The sequence below is a fragment of the Rutidosis leptorrhynchoides genome, chromosome 11 (assembly GCF_046630445.1).
Source record: "Rutidosis leptorrhynchoides isolate AG116_Rl617_1_P2 chromosome 11, CSIRO_AGI_Rlap_v1, whole genome shotgun sequence".
Classification (NCBI taxonomy): domain Eukaryota; kingdom Viridiplantae; phylum Streptophyta; class Magnoliopsida; order Asterales; family Asteraceae; genus Rutidosis; species Rutidosis leptorrhynchoides.
The window spans coordinates 397,390,895-397,411,237 of NC_092343.1; the positions used below are offsets into that span (position 1 = coordinate 397,390,895).

The 20,343-nt window shown below is 34.1% G+C and overlaps 1 non-coding gene across 1 annotated transcript; it reads left to right on the forward strand.

The window, feature by feature from the left end:
* Positions 1 to 12,398: 12,398 nt before the first annotated feature.
* On the forward strand, positions 12,399 to 12,505 carry LOC139878932 (small nucleolar RNA R71). The gene has a single exon (XR_011769793.1). It is a non-coding gene; the product is annotated as a small nucleolar RNA R71 (small nucleolar RNA).
* The last annotated feature ends 7,838 nt before the right edge of the window (positions 12,506 to 20,343 follow it).

A 20,343-nucleotide genomic window follows, 5' to 3' on the forward strand; every position in this document is an offset into this window, starting at 1 on the left:
GTTGGACAAGTCGGTGATTGTGTTCATTGACGACATACTTGTCTATTCGAAGAGTATGAAGGAACATGAACATCATTTGCGTAAAGTGTTGAAGATGTTGTGGAAGGAGAAGTTGTATGCTAAATTCTCCAAATGTGAATTTTGGCTAAGGGAAGTGCAATTCCTTGGCCACATTGTGAATAAGGATGGTATTCAAGTAGATCCGGGGAAGATAGAGACGGTGAAGAATTGGGGAAAACCGACTACGCCTACGAAAATTCGAAGTTTTCTCGGATTAGCCGGTTATTATCGTCGGTTTATTCAAGACTTTTCTAAAATTGCTTCTCATTTGACGAAATTGACTAGGAAGAACGTGAGGTTCAATTGGGAAAACGAACAAGAAATTGCTTTCCAATTATTAAAAGAGAAATTGTGTCAAGCTCCGGTGTTGGTATTACCGGAAGGGATTGATGATATGACGGTTTATTGTGATGCCTCCTTAAATGGGCTCGGGTGTGTTCTAATGCAAAGAGGTAAAGTCATCGCTTATGCCTCTCGACAATTGAAGGAACACGAAAGGAGATATCTGACTCATGATCTTGAATTGGCGGCGGTGGTTCATACGTTAAAAATTTGGCGCCACTACTTGTATGGTGTCAAGTGTACGATTTATTCGGATCATAAGAGTTTGAAACATCTTTTCACTCAACGAGATTTGAATTATCGTCAACGTAGGTGGATAGATGTGGTGAAAGATTATGATTGTGAGATACTTTATCATCCGGGTAAGGCGAATGTTGTCGCGGATGCGTTAAGCCGAAAGAGTCAACATCCGGCATTACGATTGGGATTGTTACGTATGATTATTAGTATCGATTTTCTTGTAAAGCTTGGTGAGATTCAAATAGAAGCGTATGTTCACAACAAGCATGAGGAACGAATCGTGGGGCAGACGGAGTTCATTACTTTAGGCCTGCATGGTTTGTTGTCTTTTCAAGGAAGAGTGTGGGTGCCTAAGATGGGTGATTACCGGCGGGTGCTACTTGATGAAACACATAAGTCAAAGTATTCCATTCATCCGGCGCGACGAAAATGTACCTTGATTTGAAGAAAGAGTATTGGTGGCCCGGTATGAAACGTGATGTTGTCAAGTATGTTGAACAATGTGTCACGTGTTTGCAAGTCAAAGCCGAACACCAAAAGCCGTACGGTAAGTTGCAACCTTTGGAAGTTCCAAAATGGAAATGGGAGCACATTACCATGGACTTCATTACCAAGTTACCAAAGACGGCGAGAACTCAATATGATACGATTTGGGTGATAGTTGATAGATTAACGAAGAGTGCTTTGTTTCTTCCCATTCGGGAAACGATATCGTCAGAGACTTTGTCCAAGTTGTTTATCAAGGAGGTGATATCGAGACATGGGGTTCTTATATCTATTGTTTCGGATCGAGATACTCGTTTCACTTCTCGGTTTTGGAATAAATTTCATGAAGATATGGGTACTCAATTGAAATTGAGCACGGCGTACCATCCTCAAACGGACGGTCAAACCGAACGTACGAATCAAACATTAGAGGATATGTTACGAGCGTGTATTATTGATTTCGGTGGTAGTTGGGATGAGCACTTACCATTGGTGGAATTCTCGTACAATAATAGTTACCACAATAGTATTGGAATGCCACCTTATGAGATGCTTTATGGGCGTAGGTGTCGAACTCCTATTTGTTGGGGTGAAGTGGGACAACGAGAAATCGGGAGTACCGATTTGGTCCTAGAGACGAATAGTAAGATTGAGATGATTCGGGCTCGACTTAAGGCAGCGCAAGATAGACAAAAATCTTATGCCGATAAAGGTAGACGAACGATCGAATTTCAAGAAGGTGACATGGTGATGCTTAAGGTTTCTCCATGGAAGGGTGTTTTCCGGTTTCGAAAGCGAGGAAAGTTAGCTCCTCGGTTTATTGGTCCTTTCAAGGTTTTGGCACGCGTTGGTGAGGTTGCTTATAGACTAGAGTTGCCCGAAGAGCTTGCGGGGATTCATAATACGTTTCATGTTTCCCATCTCCGTAAGTGTCTTACGGATGACTCGACTTGGGTGCCGTTAGATGAGATTGCGTTGAACAACAAATTAGAGTATGTTGAAGAGCCGATTGCAATTCTTGATGAGAAGGTTAAGATGTTGCGAAACAAGGAAGTTAGAACTTTCAAAGTGCAATGGTGACATCGAAAGGGTTCCGAATTTACGTGGGAATCCGAAAGTTTGTTTTGGTTCATCTTCCGGCTTGTCATGCGGCTTGGATCGCGAGGACGCGCTCCGATTCAAGTGGGGGAGAGTTGTAACATCCCGTTTTCCCGTACATGTCTAAAGGTATATATTTTATCGTTAGTACACTTATAACTCGTTCGTTTATGTGATGAAATAAATAAAGTGTTAGTTGATGCGTAAATGTATATACACACACACACACACATATATATATATATATATATATATATATATATATATATATATATATATATATATATATATATATATATATATATATATATATATATATATATATAATTGAGAACGCGCGCATGTATAAGCATATGCATGAGCTTTGATGGCGTTAAGTCGGGCGAGGCCTTAGGATGAGGTCTAGTGTATATGAGAAGCGATAACGAAGCTTAAAAGTCGTGTAAATCTTTGTGAGTTTAAAATGGCGAAAAGTGGTCAGGTGGCGGCAAACGTCGCGCCGCGGAGTCCTTTGTCGCGCCGCGACATTTAACACAAACCAGCTTCAGGGGGAGGATTAAAACAGCTCGAGAAACCTTTGTATCTCCGCGCCGCGGAGAGGATTGTCGCGCCGCGACATATAACGCGAATCAAAGTCAGTAGGGGAAACAAGCATTTCAAATTTTTATGTACATTGCCGCGCCGTGACATATGGTGTCGCGCCGCGACACACTGGGTGAACTGGTTCCGGTTTTAGTTTTTAAAAAATGAGATTTAGGGGTAGTTTGGTAATTTCGCGTGTGGATCTGATGGAGACTTTAAGTCTCAACCACTTATCTCATTTATTTCATTTTCATTTCTCTTTTCTTTCCTTTTTCTCTTCCAAAACACAAAACCCATTTAGATTAAAAGTGAGTTTCGAAGGTGAAGACTTGTGATTCGATCTTTAGAGCAAATAGGAAATTTGTTCTCCTCGTTCATAGCTACGACTTGATAGTGTTGGTAAGTCTTAATTCCGTATTTTGAGTTTTAGTTAAATTATGGCTAGGGTTTGGCCATTTGAGATTTGTATGACCCATTTGGGGTTGAAATGGGTGAATTTGGGTTATATTGATGTGCAACGAGGTATATATAAAATAGATATAGAAATCCTATTAATTACGCTACAATTTACACAAGTTATTTAATTATTTAATGAATGGATATACCTAAACCATGCTACACACTTATAGGCAGTGTACCTAATCGTAGAGTAGTGTAGTTTTTAGTAAGTCCGGTTCGTTCCACAGGGAGCCTTATTGTGTCTATAAAAACATAAGTTTATATATATATAATATAAGTTTATATATAATATAGTATTATTATTATTATAAAAAGGGGGTTTTTACCGTTTAACGACCGGTTTGTCAAATTTTTAGTTTTTGCGATAATGTAAATTGCGATAAAATAAATTGCTAGTAAATAAAATAGCGATGAAATATGAAATAAAAGAATTATGTTTATTTAAACTTTCGTAATCATGATGTTTGACGTTTTGGTTATATATTATTACCCCGGGTTAATTGTTCTTTTTTCTGGTTTATTTGATATGGCTATCTGGCTTTTGCCCATAATAGTCCATCGCTCATAAATATAAAATGCGAGTGTCCTCGTCAAATTACCCTTATACCCGAAGTCAAATAGTCCAACTAATTAAGGATTTAAACTGTGACGCAGTTATCACTTCTGTCAACAATTACACCAGTTATCACTGTATATAATCTACCCCTGTTTTAATTAGATATGATTATTAATTTACCCACTTAATCAGTTTGAATACTCAATTACCCAACCCGAATAATTAATTAAATGATTATAATAGACTCCGTATGAACGTCACTAAATAGGACAACCATAATCATTATTTAATTATTAGGCTAATTAAATTGAAGATAGGTTCGACAGACTCCAATGAGTTATCACTCGATTAGACAATACCCCCCATCTATTAATAGTCCATAGTCCAATGTCCACAAGTGTCGGTCTTTGTTCAAACATTAATTATGGTCCAAAGTCCAATAACCCGGTCTTAATATTTAGTCTAACATCACGATTACTTCGGCTCAAATAAGCATAATAATGATTTAGCTACGAGACATTAAAGTAAAAAGGTTGAACATAACTTACAATGAGTATTAATCGCGTAGTGTTACACGGACAGAGTTTTGACTTACAAAACCTTAAAACATTTGTTACAATAACCTTATTATTAAAATTAACTTAAATTAAAATTATAACTTGAATATAAATTAGAAATAGAGAAAGGAAAAGAGATTAAAAATCTCTGGTGTTTCTGGTGTACTAAAATCGGCCGAAAAGTGATCAATTTATAGACTTGGTCAGACTTTTGGCCCCATGCGATCGCATGGCTGTGATGCCCAAATCCCATGCGATCGCATAGAGGGCTGCTCCAGCTCATATTGTTTTGTATTTTAGTTTGTCGACATATTATTTAAATATATAATATATATATAATTTATATTAATTATATATATATTATATTATATTTTTGTGCATAGTTGACTTGTACTTTCAGCTCCATTGAGTTGTACGTTATTTCTCGATTTAAGTTCCAGTTTCGGATTTTCAAACGTCTTTTTGTACGCTGAGATATCTTGTACTTTGCGTTCCGCGACTTGTACTTTTATAATTTTTAGACGTTATTCATCAATAATTTGAACCTCTTGGATTGTAACTTGTACTTTTTAGCTTTTTGGCCATTTGCGTCTTCAAATCGTCGATTCTGCCTTTTGTCTTCACCTTTTATTATTTAAACGAATATCACTTGTAAATAGAACAATTGCAACTAAAAGCTTGTCTTTCTGGAAGGATAATGCTATGAAATATATGTTCGTTTGTAGCATTATCAAATATTCCCACACTTGAGCGTTACTTGTCCTCAAGCAATATAGAACTTGAATCACACTAATCACTTCTTTATTCTTCATACTTTATACATAAGTGATTTTGATACGGCGGTATAAACAATGATAGTAATGTTGTGGTTTACAGTCCCACATGACTATAAAAATTTAGATCCTTTAGGAAATAGGATCTTTATGAAAACATTTGATCTTTTGAAAATTCAAGCTAGATTTTACCCTAGACAGGTTTTCCGGAATAACCCTTCACCGGTGTTTGCAAAATATTTTTGTGGATTGTGGGTTTCAGATTTTAAAATTTTAGCTCAAAACTTGCGATTTTGTGTCACCCACTTGCTAACCTTGTATTAGGAAAGCACACGTCCAGTCTACTTGTCCCGTATATTACCTTTCGGTAAACGACCGTCCGGTTGTAAAGGAAAGCGATGAACAAGCAACTGTTAAGGCGATGTCTAATGACATGCGTATGATTATGGTCTAAAACGTGTCGGATGCAATTACTATCCTTCGTAGGAGCAATAGTAAAGATCACCCTATAGTTTTTTGGTCTGGCACAAGGTCCTGTCTTCGACCATGCTATGAAACCACCGTTCTTACGGTTGACACTCGATTTGGTTCAGGTGACCTAATGAATTCTAATGAAATCTTAGGATTTTACGTTCAATGGTAATGAACGTATTGAAAATGGGTTTTTCAGAAAACAAATAGGTTTTAGTTTTGATCAAAATATTTTCTCGTTCAAGCTCGAGTTTAGATATCATTGAATTCCATGAGTTTGAATTCTCAATCTTTAAGGTCAATCTCAAGGATTGAGTAATATCAGGCTTAAAAACTGATTTTTAATCTTTAAGGAGATTATCCTTTCTGGGGGTCTGATTCATTAGTTTTATCCAGCTAATTTGCACGGCGCCCTCCCCATTTTACGAGACATATCCTCTCATGGTTAGGATAAGTCTGACCACTTGGCGACCCTGTTTGATGCTGAGGTCCGTGGATTTCCTGCTGATTTTAGAGATGACTTTTCTAGATTTTTCGTCAACCTACAGCTGGTATGTACGACAACTTCTTAACCAAAATCAAGAAGCGCGTGTCTTTTTCGGAAGACTTTACTTCCTATAATGATGGAATTGATTCATCGTGTAGATCCATCTTTCTCATATATTTATATTTTACAGTAAACCGGGTAAAACTGATTAATATCGTCCAAAGCAAAAGTACCTGCAATAATCTTGTACAAAAATGTGTGAAATATGTTTTAAATAACTTGGTAATTCTTCCCACACTTAGCTTTTGTTTATGTTTTTCTTTGCCTTTTTATTCTCGTCTATTCCTTTCTTAAATGAATTCTAGTATTTAAAGTTGTTTCTCAATTTATGTTCTTTTTGAGATAACGATAATTTCGGTTTTATCACCTAGTTTTATCGTTCATAAATATGTATAAACATGATTTTGAATTCATTTAATTGAAAAATTTTCAAATTTTCATAAAATTTGGCAATTAAACTTAGTGTATTAATAATATGTTTAACCGAAAGAATTTAATCCCTCCCCACACTTAAGATCTTGCAATGTCCTCATTTGCAAGAAATCAGTAAAAATTTAAATTCATGAGGGTGATTAGCGTAGAAAATGATTAAAAGTTTACCAAAGTTTCCAAACATATTTGTTCATTCCGTCATTTGTTATATCACATTTGTCTTTCGTCTTGTCGTCAAAATTAGTAGCTTTTGCTGAACTTAATGCCAGTCTTTGAAAATGCGTTGTTTTACCCTGTTTTGTACAATTGACAATATACATACAATACAAATATAAACATGTAATAATTTGAAATGGAACTTAGAATCCCACTTTCAAATTATAAATAATATATGAACATAATAAAAATAAAAGTTTTAAATACTACAAAATAGAAAATATATCAAATATTTAAACATAATAAGAAGAAAATGTTAGAAACATAAATAATAAACAATGGAACAGATAATCAATTTGGATACGGATTCCATTTCATGTTGTCCTCCGGGTTCCATTGTTGGTGATACGTATCCTGGTAGGCTTGGTTCGGGTCATAAACGTTATAGGGTGGTCTCATGTCGGGTTGAAATGGTGGATAGTATGCAGGTTGAGTTGGAACGTAGTTCTGTGGTACCTGATATGATAGATGGCTCATGATTTGGTGCTGATGAACGTCCCATCTATCATGCTGTCGCTGCCTTGAATGCTCGTACTCATCTGCAGCTCTCCACTGAACATACTGATTATGCCGCATATCGGCATTCATTTCCACCTCATCTATCCGCTGATATATATCAATATAACTATCTCGAACGACTTCCCTAATATCAGCTGCTTCCTCCATTTCCTCGTCTGAGCCCCTTTCTACCTGCGGTCTGCTACCCTGATATGGCACAGCCCTATTTTGTCTACGTGACAGTACCTGTGCCCCCTGATAAACCGCAAGACCTATAGGTTCGGTTTGTTCTGCAACCTCTATCATTGGACCCCCTTGAAACCTATTAACCCCCAAATATTCTCCTATCAGAGTGACAAATATACCACCCCTTATTATACCGCCTTCCTGTATACCGTCTGCAACTTTCGACAAATAATATCCAACACAATAGGGGATATTGACAAAGCCTCTTGGGTCTCTAATACACTTAAGGTAAAACAAATCATGCAACGTAATCTTTTCCTTATTTTTACCTCGTTGTGTAATAGAGTTCGCTAAAAACCTATGAATTATGCGAAGCTCTGCCCTGTCAATATCTAAATAGAAGTGTTTGCTACCCCTCTTAAACACATTAAATTTTGACATTCTCCTCCAAATGGCGTTAGCGTCAAAATTTCTATCTGCCCTATCACCTTCATAAATCAAAGCTGTACAATCAGGTGATAATAAATCAGCAGGGGTGTAAATTTGTAAAGCCCTAGCCATGTCCATTAGGGACATCCTGTACATCCTACCTCCAAGTAAAAATCTAAGAAAAGATCTATCTTCTAACATAGATACCTCAGTATTAATTACAATGGTGCTCATCAATTCAACGCACCATTCTTTATATACCGGCCTACGTATGGTAAACAACCGCTCCCAATCATGAAATAAAGAGTTACCATACCTTTGGATCAGCAGGTTCCTAACCGGGTCGGCTAGGTGAACCGTCTCTAGAGGCTCCCAATCTATTACCCTCGGTACTTCCACATTCTTCCTGTAAAGCTTATGTTTGTTGCGTTGGTACCTCGGATATTCTATCCAGTATCGTTCAAATCTCAGATTGGGGTGTAATTCCTCTTCATGAACGATTGGATGGAGTATCAATTCATGTGGCTGAAACTGTCGGTATTCATTAGAGAATTGTGGTTGTGGCTCATAGTATGGTACGTGTTGATCAAAATGTTGTTGTTCTTGTTGTTACTGAGGTTGTGGTTCTAATTGTGGTTCAGGTTGTTGGTCAGGTCCTTGGTATTGTCCTGAAGATGATCCAGCTCCATCGGTATGTGTATTTCTCTGCAAAACACATTAGACACAAAATTTTATGCATCCAAATAATGCATTAGTGTTAGCAAAATAACAAATTAAAACAATTATAATAACATGTTTAATCACAATTGAACCTATACACATTTTCATAAATTTAACATTTCTACACTTTTTCAAATAAGCATATATGAAAATGTATATGGTGTTTATAAGCATTTATCTTCTAAAATATGTCAAAATAATCATTATAGTAATTTAAACAAGTTCCAAATGGCATTTAGATCAAAATAACATAGTTCATGCATTTTTGACTAGAAAAGTCAACAATCTTGCTCAAAAATCATGTTTAGGATCAAAGTTTGGATCATTTAGTAACCTAAATATGTTACACTACTTAATTTAGCATGAATTCACAACGAAAATCGGCCATAACCCCTTTATATCAAAAAGCCCCAAATTGCTCAAGAACACTAACCCTAGATTTCTAAAAATTTTGAAGTTTAAGGCTCCAAATCATGACAAATAGCATCAATCTAGGTTATACAAGCAATATATACTAACAATTTAACTATAAACAAGCTAGAAATCATCAAAATTAAATTAGGTAAAAATTGTTCATAATTACTAAAAATCCGAATTTGAAGAGTTTAGGGGTGAAATAGTTACCTTTTTCTTCCCAAATCCAAGGAAAGGCATGTTTGTAGCGGATTGTAGCAACAATTTTGATGAAATTTGGTGAAAAATTGAGAGAGTTTGTGTGTGTGTTTGTGTTTGTGTGTGTGTGTTTTATGAGACAGAAGCAGAGACCAGCGAGTTTATCATTCTGCCCAGAAATTGGTCCCCATGCGATCGCATGGGGTTCCAGTGCATTTTCCATGCGATCGCATGGAGTGCCTGGTTTTTTTTTTATATATAAAAACCTTTACTTAATTAAAACAAATAAATAAATAATTTTAAAATTTTGTTTTTCCTTGGTATTTAGAGTGAGGTCGTTTCGGTACGTTCACCTAGTTCGTCCCTCAACAAAATTTCAAAATTTGTCATTTTAAAGCGATTGTTTTAAAAACAAAGATTTTTGGCTTTTTTAATATTTTTGGCATACTTTATATCAATAAGATTAAAAATAATGATAACAAAATTTTTCGTCCCTCCCTCGGGTAAACCAATTTCGGTTCAAGACCTAGTGTTTAACTTACGACGAATTTTAGAAATCATATTTTTAACTTAATAAAATAAAGTAAATTTTGTTTTTAAAATCACACAAAACTTAAGTTTAAAATGCATATTAATAAAATATAAATATTTTTATACATTAAATTTTATAAATTTTAAAATACTATATTAAAATAAAATAGTTATATATTAATTATAAAAAGAAGGAAAAATAAAAATAAAAATCTTTTTGGTCTTTTATCCCACTTTAAGCAATCAAATATTAACAAAAATATACGTCCTTCTAAAGTAATTTCGGCTATATTACCTAGTTTTACTCCTGGCGAATTTTTGAAATATTTTTAATTGATTGATTAAAGATATTTATACCTTATGAATAAACGGTAAATTTCGCAGTGATGGATTAAATTTTTGTATTGATATTAGTAATTTCGGTTTGTTATACCTAATTTTAATGAATATCAATTTAATACTTTATAGCGATAATTTAGCGTTTAAAAACAAAAGGTTAAAAGCATAAAATAAATAAAAACTTACCTTTGAAGCTTATTAAACCATGGCTGATATCAAATGCATGCTTCATCTTGTAAAACCTAAAAAAAAAAATTCAGAATGGGGGAAGAGGACTAGTTCTTTAGGGTCTGCTAGTAGAAAAGACCAATCGAATTCCATTCTCGGAATTACACAAAAACAGAATATCTAACTTCTAGATAGCATGAAATTATCTTTAAAACTTTTGAATCTCCCCACACTTAGTTAGCTGTGGTGTTGAAATCGTGATTAACTTCATCGTCAACTTCCATCAGACCATCATTAACTTGCATATCTGTGATTTTTGTTTTAAGCCATTGGTCGGTTTCTTTTGTAATCTTCACAAAATCAACTAATTTCTCTTTTTCTTTTGATGACAGATTGGATACTAATCGGTTACATAACTTAAAGTTCCCCTTAATCCTAGCATCGTGAACTCGTTTATAAAGCTTTTTCATTGAACTGTTAATAACGAGGTAATCTAATTTCGTATCATTATTGGGGTTCTTTGTTATCTGGTCATCATTAGGTGTTACTTCATCTTCCCCACATTTAGGCGTTTTAACATTGTTAAGCACTACCGTTGGAGTTATTGGTTCAACGTTTTGGTTGGTGGAGATCTAGATTTTTGACCCACAAAGGTGATCGATTTTTCACCATCATTAAGTGTCATTCTACCTTCTCTTACATCAATTAACGCCTTGGTGGACGCTAAGAATGGTCAACCTAAAAGTAGAGGAAAGTTTGAGTCCTCTTCTATGTCTATGATAACAAATTCGACTAGAAAGGTTAAATTACCTACTTGAATGGGTAGGTTGTCAGCAATTCCAACTGGGTGTCTAATGGTTTGGTCAAAGAATCGAACACTCATTTTTGTTGGACTTAACCCTCCTACATCTAACTTCTTATATAATGAAAGAGGGATAATACTCACACTTGCACCTAGATCTGCTAGTGCATTATACATGACACAATCACTAAGTAAACAAGGAACAATAAATTCACCCGGATCACCCGACTTAGGTGGAAATTCCGGTGGAATATTATTCAATGGTTCTATTTTTACGGCTTTGGTTTCTTGTTCTTGCTTACTCTTCCTCTTCCTTTTCGAGGTATCACCAACACAAACTTTATTACCTATTTCTTGCTCATATTCAACTTTTATTGAAAATGGAATAGGTTATTTGTATGGTGCATATATTGGTTTTTCAAAACCTGGTGGTGGTGTGATTTTTTCATCGTCTGAAATCTTTTCCTCTTTTATTTCTGGTTTTTCAGAATTCGTTGAAACCATGTTAACATTTTCATTCCGAGGATTTATTTTAGTATTACTTGGTAACTTTCCTTGTTTCCTTTCACTCATCAGGCCCGCTAGAGTACCTACTTGTTTTTCTAGATTTAAAATGGAAGTTTGTTGAGTTCTAAATGACTGATCAAACCTTTCATTTGTTTGGGTTTGAGATGTAATAAATTGTTTTTGAGATTCAACTAACTTTAATACCATTTCTTCCAGGTTTGACTTTTTCTTTTCAGTTTGTTGTGGTTGTTTATATAAGCCTGGCCTTTGTTGATTGAAAGTGTTGTTTTGATTATTATTGTTATTGTTGGGTCCATTTGGATTGTAATGAATGTTTTGACTTCGGTTTAGGTTTTGCCTTGGCTGTTGATAATTATTTTGATAATTATTTCCCTGCCTTTGGTTTATGTAGGAAACATTCTCACGTTGTTCCATCATTTGCTCGACATTACAATCCTTCGTTAAGTGTGGTCCACCGCATTGCTCACAACTGATTTGTATTGCGTGAATATCTTTAGTCATCTTTTCCATTCGTCTTTCAAAAGCATCTATTTTTGCGGAAACAGAATCAAAGTCATGGCTAGAATCGCCTCTAGCCGCGTTGGATGAATGTAAGATATCTTTCTCTTGGTGCCACTCATGAGAGTGGGAGGCTATTTTATCAATAATCTTGTGAGCTTCGGTTGCGGTTTTCTTCATAATGGAACCACCGGTAGCTGTGTCGATGTCTTTTCTTGTAGCGATGTTGACGCCTTTATAGAATATTTGAACTATTTGAAAAGTGTCTAAACCGTGTTGAGGACATCCTCTCAACATCTTTTCGAATCTTGTCCATGCCTCAAATAACGTTTCATTTGGCTTTTGCGCGAACGTGGCAATTTCTCCTTGAAGTCTCACGGCTTTAGATGCCGGAAAGAATCTTTGAAGAAATTTCTCCACTAAGGCATCCCATGTATCAATTGCTCCTTCTGGTAATGATTTTAACCAGTCTTTAGCTTCCCCAATTAAAGTCCAAGGGAACAACATAAGATAGATCATTTCATCTTCAATTTCTCGGATTTTAAATAAAGTACAAATTCTATTAAAGGTTCGAAGATGTTCGTTTGGATCTTCTTTTGCTGTACCACCGAATTGGCATTGATTAGTAACCATGTGTATAATTTGTGCTTTGATTTCAAAATTTGGTGCAGTAACTTCTGGTTGAGTAATGGCATGACCTTGGCCCGTACGTGTGGCTCTCATTCGGTCTTCCATAGTTTGAGGTTCTAGATCTTCCATATTTTGACTAGTTGAATCCGAAGCACTAGAAGATTCTGATTTAACGGTTCCTTCTTCGACAAACTCCGTTTGAATAAATTGTGGTTCAGGAGGAATGTTTAATAGTTCAGGATCTTGGAATTGTCCCTGAATATCCTCCGGGTTCTCAATTGCGAAGTCGGGTTCAAAAAATGGATTATCAGAAATTTGAATTGAAGTACTTGTTCGACTAGATGATGATTCTAAAAATTCAATGGCAGCAATATTTGCTAGATGCCTTGATCGAGTTACAGGTGGTGAACGTACGAAAGGTGGTGAACGTTTCGCTCGGTACATTCACTGAATATCCTATTAGTTATAGAATTAAAAATTATATAAGTTATCAAATTAATAGACTTTTCTGATTTTGTCCACGTTTCGAATAGCCAAATGATGCAGCAGGTAGCCAGGACCCTTTAAATCGGAAGTCCACAACTCGCCACTAACAAATCCAACTATTACTACGAACCAGAAAATTTGGATGCCTATCAATTTAATTGCTTACAATAATTTTCCGACGAAATTTAAAGAAAATTCTAAGTCCTAAAAACTAGAGCGTAGAAATGAAAAAGAAAAAGCTCGTCGAAAAACGTTGAAAATTTAAAAATAAGAAAAAAAACGTCGAAACTTAAAAGTCTAAAAACTAAATCTAATAAGTTTGCGCCTAAATGTATTAAAACTTAAAAATGCAAATCTATATGAAAGACGACAATTAAAAAGCACTAAAATCTATAAACTTAAAGTGGCGTCGCAAGATTCTAAAGCGCCTAAATCTTAATTCTAAGGAAAAAGCACTTAAGGGATTTTACGGCGAAGTCTAAAATTTTAGAAATATAAAATTACTACGGCAAATACTAACTTAAAACTAATTACGAACGACAATTATTAAAAATTACGAATAAACGATAAAAATACAAATTATAAAAATAAACTGAAGTATTAAAAATACAATTTTTATAAAAATATTATTTTTATATTATTTATTTTATAGAAGTATTTAATTTTTATAATTTAAAACTAATTAAAACTTAAAAATACAAATTAGTTAAAACTAAAACTAAATAATAATATAATAAAACCCTAAATTATTATTAATTATTTTAATTATAAATTAATTAACCCTAATTCGATGGGCTGAGGTTTCAGGTCTGTCAAATCACTCCATGCAATCGCATGGAGTTTGTGAACTAATTCCATGCATTCGCATGGAGTTGGTTACAGGCCGAATGTTTGGGCCTGCTACAGTGCTGGGCCGATTACTTTTTTATTTATTTTAATTTTTGGTTTTTAATTTTTAGTTTTTAATTTTCAAAACTTAATTTAATTAAAAATACAAACTTAAATATTTTTTTTTTTCACTTTAACCACAAAGTTCCCCGGCAGCGGCGCCAAAAATACTTGATGTGCAACGAGGTATATATAAAATAGATATAGAAATGCTATTAATTACGCTACAATTTACACAAATTATTTAATTATTTAATGAATGGATATACCTAAACCTTGCTACACACTTATAGGCAGTGTACCTAATCGTAGAGTAGTGTAGTTTTTAGTAAGTCCGGTTCGTTCCACAGGGAGCCTTATTGTGTCTATAAAAACATAAGTTTATATATATATATAATATAAGTTTATATATAATATAGTATTATTATTATTATAAAAAGGGGGTTTTTACCGTTTAACGACCGGTTTGTCAAATTTTTAGTTTTTGCAATAATGTAAATTGCGATAAAATAAATTGCTAGTAAATGAAATAGCAATGAAATATGAAATAAAAGAATTATGCTTATTTAAACTTTCGTAATCATGATGTTTGACGTTTTGGTTATATATTATTACCCCGGGTTAATTGTTCTTTGTTCTGGTTTATTTGATATGGCTATCTGGCTTTTGCCCATAATAGTCCATCGGTCATAAATATAAAATGCGAGTGTCCTCGTCAAATTACCCTTATACCCGAAGTCAAATAGTCCAACTAATTAAGGATTTAAACTGTGACGCAGTTATCACTTCTATTAACAATTACACCAGTTATCACTGTATATAATCTACCCCTGTTTTAATTAGATATGATTATTAATTTACCCACTTAATCAGTTTGAATACTCAATTACCCAACCCGAATAATTAATTAAATGATTATAATAGACTCCGTATGAACGTCACTAAATAGGACAACCATAATCATTATTTAATTATTAGGCTAATTAAATTGAAGATAGGTTCGACAGACTCCAATGAGTTGTCACTCTATTAGACAATACCCCCCATCTATTAATAGTCCATAGTCCAATGTCCACAAGTGTCGGTCTTTGTTCAAACATTAATTATGGTCCAAAGTCCAATAACCCGGTCTTAATATTTAGTCTAACATCACGATTACTTCGGCTCAAATAAGCATAATAATGATTTAGCTACGAGACATTAAAGTAAAAAGGTTGAACATAACTTACAATGAGTATTAATCGCGTAGTGTTACACGGACAGAGTTTTGACTTACAAAACCTTAAAATATTTGTTACAATAACCTTATTATTAAAATTAACTTAAATTAAAATTATAACTTGAATATAAATTAGAAATAGAGAAAGGAAAAGAGATTAAAAATCTCTGGTGTTTTTGGTGTACTAAAATCGGCCGAAAAATAATCAATTTATAGACTTGGCCAGACTTTTGGCCCCATGCGATTGCATGGCTGTGATGCCCAAATCCCATGCGATCGCATGGAGGGCTGCTCCAGCTCATATTGTTTTGTATTTTAGTTTGTCGACATATTATTTAAATATATAATATATATATATAATTTATATTAATTATATATATATATTATATTATATTCTTGTGCATAGTTAACTTGTACTTTCAGCTCCGTTGAGTTGTACGTTATTTCTCGATTTAAGTTCCGGTTCCGGATTTTCAAACGTCTTTTTGTACGCTGAGATATCTTGTACTTTGCATTCCGTGACTTGTACTTTTATAATTTTTAGACGTTATTCATCAATAATTTGAACCTCTTGGATTGTAACTTGTACTTTTTAGCTTTTTGGCCATTTACGTCTTCAAATCGTCGATTCTGCCTTTTTTCTTCACCTTTTATTATTTAAACGAATATCACTTGTAAATAGAACAATTGCAACTAAAAGCTTGTCTTTCTGGAAGGATAATGCTAGAAAATATATGTTTGTTTGTAGCATTATCATATATTAACGAAAGGAAACCCTAAATAGCTATAACCTAGGGTTTGGTCTTATGATTTGAGGTTGTAAGTGTTAAATGGTGTTGTTAGTCACTATTACACTTGTAAGTGATGAAAGATTAGTGAATGGGTTAAGATTAACCAAATTGTAGGTTTAAGTGTTAAAATGGGTCAAATGAGTCATGGTTGACCTAATTGGGTGAAATGGGTGTGAAAATACCTTAGATGGTGTTAGTTGTGGATATTGGACTATAATCACTAGCTTTTAGTGATATATATTGTGTCTTGGCCATTAATGGGCGGTTTTGGTATAAATGAGTCATTTAATGCAAACGGGTCATTAAATGCTCAAGTGTGAATGTTGGTGTTTGGTCCAACTAGTTGTGTATTGAATGTGTACTTATGTATTAGGTACTTTGCTTTGAAGCATACGGAAGTGTTTGATCATCACCGACGTGTTAAGGTGAGTGAAATAATTATATGCGTGCATATATGATGTATTTATTTGTGTAGTTGAGTTGTGAAGTGTCGACGTGTTAAGACACCACTTCTCACGTGGCGACTGAAGTGTCTATGTGTTAAGACACCACTTGGGAGTGAAGCATCGACGTGTTAAGATGCCACTCCGAGGGATGTAACGAGTGAAGTGTCGACGTGTTAAGACACCACTCGGGGTGAAGTGTCGACGTGTTAAGACACCACCCGGGGTGAAGTATCGACGTGTTAAGATGCCACCCGTGGGGTTAGTGTACGATGTGTTAAGTGCACTAATGGATGTTATGAACTCCGGCGGTCTTTTAAATATCGTTCCTTTGTACGATTGGTTAACGATGGTTGTGTGTTGTAGTATAGCATATTATATTGTTCAAGTTATATGCTTTTGTTGTGCTAGCTTGTGTGGTCGAAGGTTTAATAATATACTTGTGATGGTATGATTATTTATATTGCTAGCATGCATGCGGTAAATGCGTAAGTGATTGCAAGTAAGTAGGTTGTATATGTATTCGTATAATTGGTGCACTCACTAAGCATTAGCTTACCCCTCTCGTTGTTTATCTTTTTAGATGCAGGTGCGGATAAGGGAAAAGGGGTTGTTGGGCACTAGGTGTCCCTTGTTGATGCTTGTCGAAGCTTTTGAAGTTGGCCTAGTGCTTTGGGTAGTTTAGCCCCAAACCATGCTCGAAGTGTTGTTTGGTTTAAAACTATCATTTGTGAATTGGTCAAACTTGTATTACATTTGTTAAGGGCCTTCGAGCCGTTTGTAAACATTTAACTTGTGATATTGTTTAAATGGGTTATATGTAACCGTTTAATTGGGCGCTAATGGTTTGTTATTATAAAAAAAAAATTATCGTATGGAATATGGGTTGGGTTGTTTCAAGTTTAGAGTTTATGGGTTAGAGTTTAGAGTTTAGGGGTTAGGGTTGGGGGTTTAAAGGTTAGGGTTTAATGTTTAGGGTTAGGGTTGAGTTCTTTGGTCACCAAAATCGATAAAAAAAATATTATTTATTAAAGGGGTATTTCTTTCAAATTACTTAATCACCTTCAGATTCCTTGACCACTTTAATCACTAAATGAACATGTAATCTAATTCCTTGGAAAATAATTCCTTCAAAATGCAATTCCCTTAGTGTATTTCATTCCATCAAAAAATATTTCGCGAGCCAAACGGGGCCTTAGATATTTCAATATGTGAAGGTCATACTCCGACAAAGTATTTATAGTATATACCCAATTATTGATGATATTTTAAGTAGTCACAAAGGCACAAGCCAAGTATGAAGTAATATGTCCCATAACATTCTGTCAAATTTACAATGTCCCATTTTTTCCTAGCTTTGTGTATTATAATGATAATAGTATGTATTATAGGTGTCGTTTTAACCCATACTATCTATTTGAGTGCTTTTAAAATTAAAGATGAGTGTAAAGTGTAGCTAATGATTTAAATATGCAGAATTATAGTGTTCGGTAAAAACTTATTTAGACGAGCGAATAGATACAACTTGCTTTGTGCAGCCATTGTGAAACTCTTTCAAGTAGATCTTTGAAACTGGAATGTGAAAATTATAGAAAATCAACCGAAACACTAAGAAATATGTTTAGAGATTGTGATTCTTTTATTCTATCAATTGTGTGATATGTAACTAAATAAAATATACATATAGTTTTAAAATGTGATACTTCACTACATCAGATTTCTATCAAGATCCCACCAATTCGCGACTATTACTCCACAATATAATGTTTCAACGGTGTTAAATTTGAATTTCCTTACACTATTCTAGCTTATTTCAAGTTCAACATATCACTTATCAAATACTCCGTAATGTGTAATAATCAATAATTAATCCTCAATAACTTAGCCCGATTATACTTTACTATAACAAATTCTTTTAAAGAATCCCGCGAATTCACGGGTCTTTAACTAGTTACATACATAATATTATCATTATCAGTGTCGTCCAAATCTCAGAATTACTCGCTGAGTACTCAGTTTTTTGAGAGTACTAATGTAATATCCTATAAAACTAAAAGAGTATAAAACTCATTATACACATATTACATATTTAAAGAATAACTATCCTAAATTATTAGAAAATAAAGTTAACATAAGTTGTAACTAACATAAGTTGTAAATTAGATTAGTTTCTCATATGATTAATTAATTTTTAAGTCTTGTCTTTTAATAAATTTAGAGTCTAGAACTTTCAATTTGGATTATTATTTTTATCATAAATTTAATACATGTCAACATTCATGAAGACCCTTGAATTCCTTAACATTGTAACATACTAGTAACTAGCTTTTAAAAACTCTTTTACTTACAAGTTAATCACCATTTATGTACAGCTAATGACCTTTTATTATATAACCTTCCATCACACTTAAGACTACATCTACACATAAAAATTCTTAAGTTCTCTCTTTTTCTCTCATGCTTTTCTAGCACAAAATTCTACACTTTTTACTTATCAATTTTTTAAGAATTTGATTCATTTTGGTGGAAAAACAATGTGGTTTTGGTGTTAAGTATTAAGGTAATACATCTATATTTTGCTTTACATTATCAAGAGTATATTAACATATTATAAGCTCTATAATCTTAAAATAAAATCACTTAAAAATCATGTAAAACTTATGTTAACATTTCATAGTTTTGGTGGTTAAATCACAACCAATTAATTGGGTTTATAAACAAACTTATAATTTTGTGATAATAAGAATTACATATATAAAATCGTATGGTAATACCATTAAACAAAGGATATTACATACTCTTACTAGAATGTGTTTTATGCTCATACGCGTGTATTCATTAGATTTGGCTCGGTGATGACATCCTTTTGGGGGTAATTTGTTCTCCTCGGAATTTCGTCATTCAACATAAGGTACGGATATTCTAGATTTTAGATGGTACTAGGATCATTTCGGTATATTCTCCTCTCAAATCTTTGTTTGAATCACGTATAATATTATTGTATGACATGCTTATTTAAAAATTCGTTATGTTTGTTAGTCTATAAATTGTTTTATGATTTTTCTCATTTTTGATGTACTAACGAGGTTGCTAATTGTGTTTGATAATTGAGGAATCATAATATTTTGATCTTTAGAAATAGTGTCAAAACCGTGTCTCAAAATTCAACCAAAACAGCCCAGAAAAATCAGCCCCTGAAACTGTCGCAAATAGTCACATAGTTGTCGTGAACAGCCTGAAACTATCGCGAAACAGCCTGAAACTATCGCGAAACAGTCTGAAACTGTTGTGAAACAGCTGTCTAGAAACTGTCACGAAATTAGTTCCAGAAACAGTCCCAGAAACAGTCCCGAACAGCCCGAAAACAGCTCTGAAATGTTCCAAACATCTCAGTAATGAACGTGTGTGTGTGTGGTGAGTGGTATGGTGATTCGTATCGAGTGTCCCTCATTCCACATGGCTTTACATATCCCTTCAGTCCCGTTTAAGTTGTTAATTCGTTAAGGGTTCAAATATTATGTAATGTGACTCGTGACAAAAGTTAGACCGAATGGTTGGGGTGACACGTGATTTTATATTAAGCAACATATTATTTTATATAACATTTTAAGCGTTGGTCAAGCGTAAAATATTTAAGCGCATTTTATTAATTCTTTTTAAACATGTTGATATCGGCTAAAAAGTCAGGTTTTCACCCCGGTATTAAGACCCAAAAACAATAAAGTTCCAAACTTTATCGCCAAAATACCCGCTTCG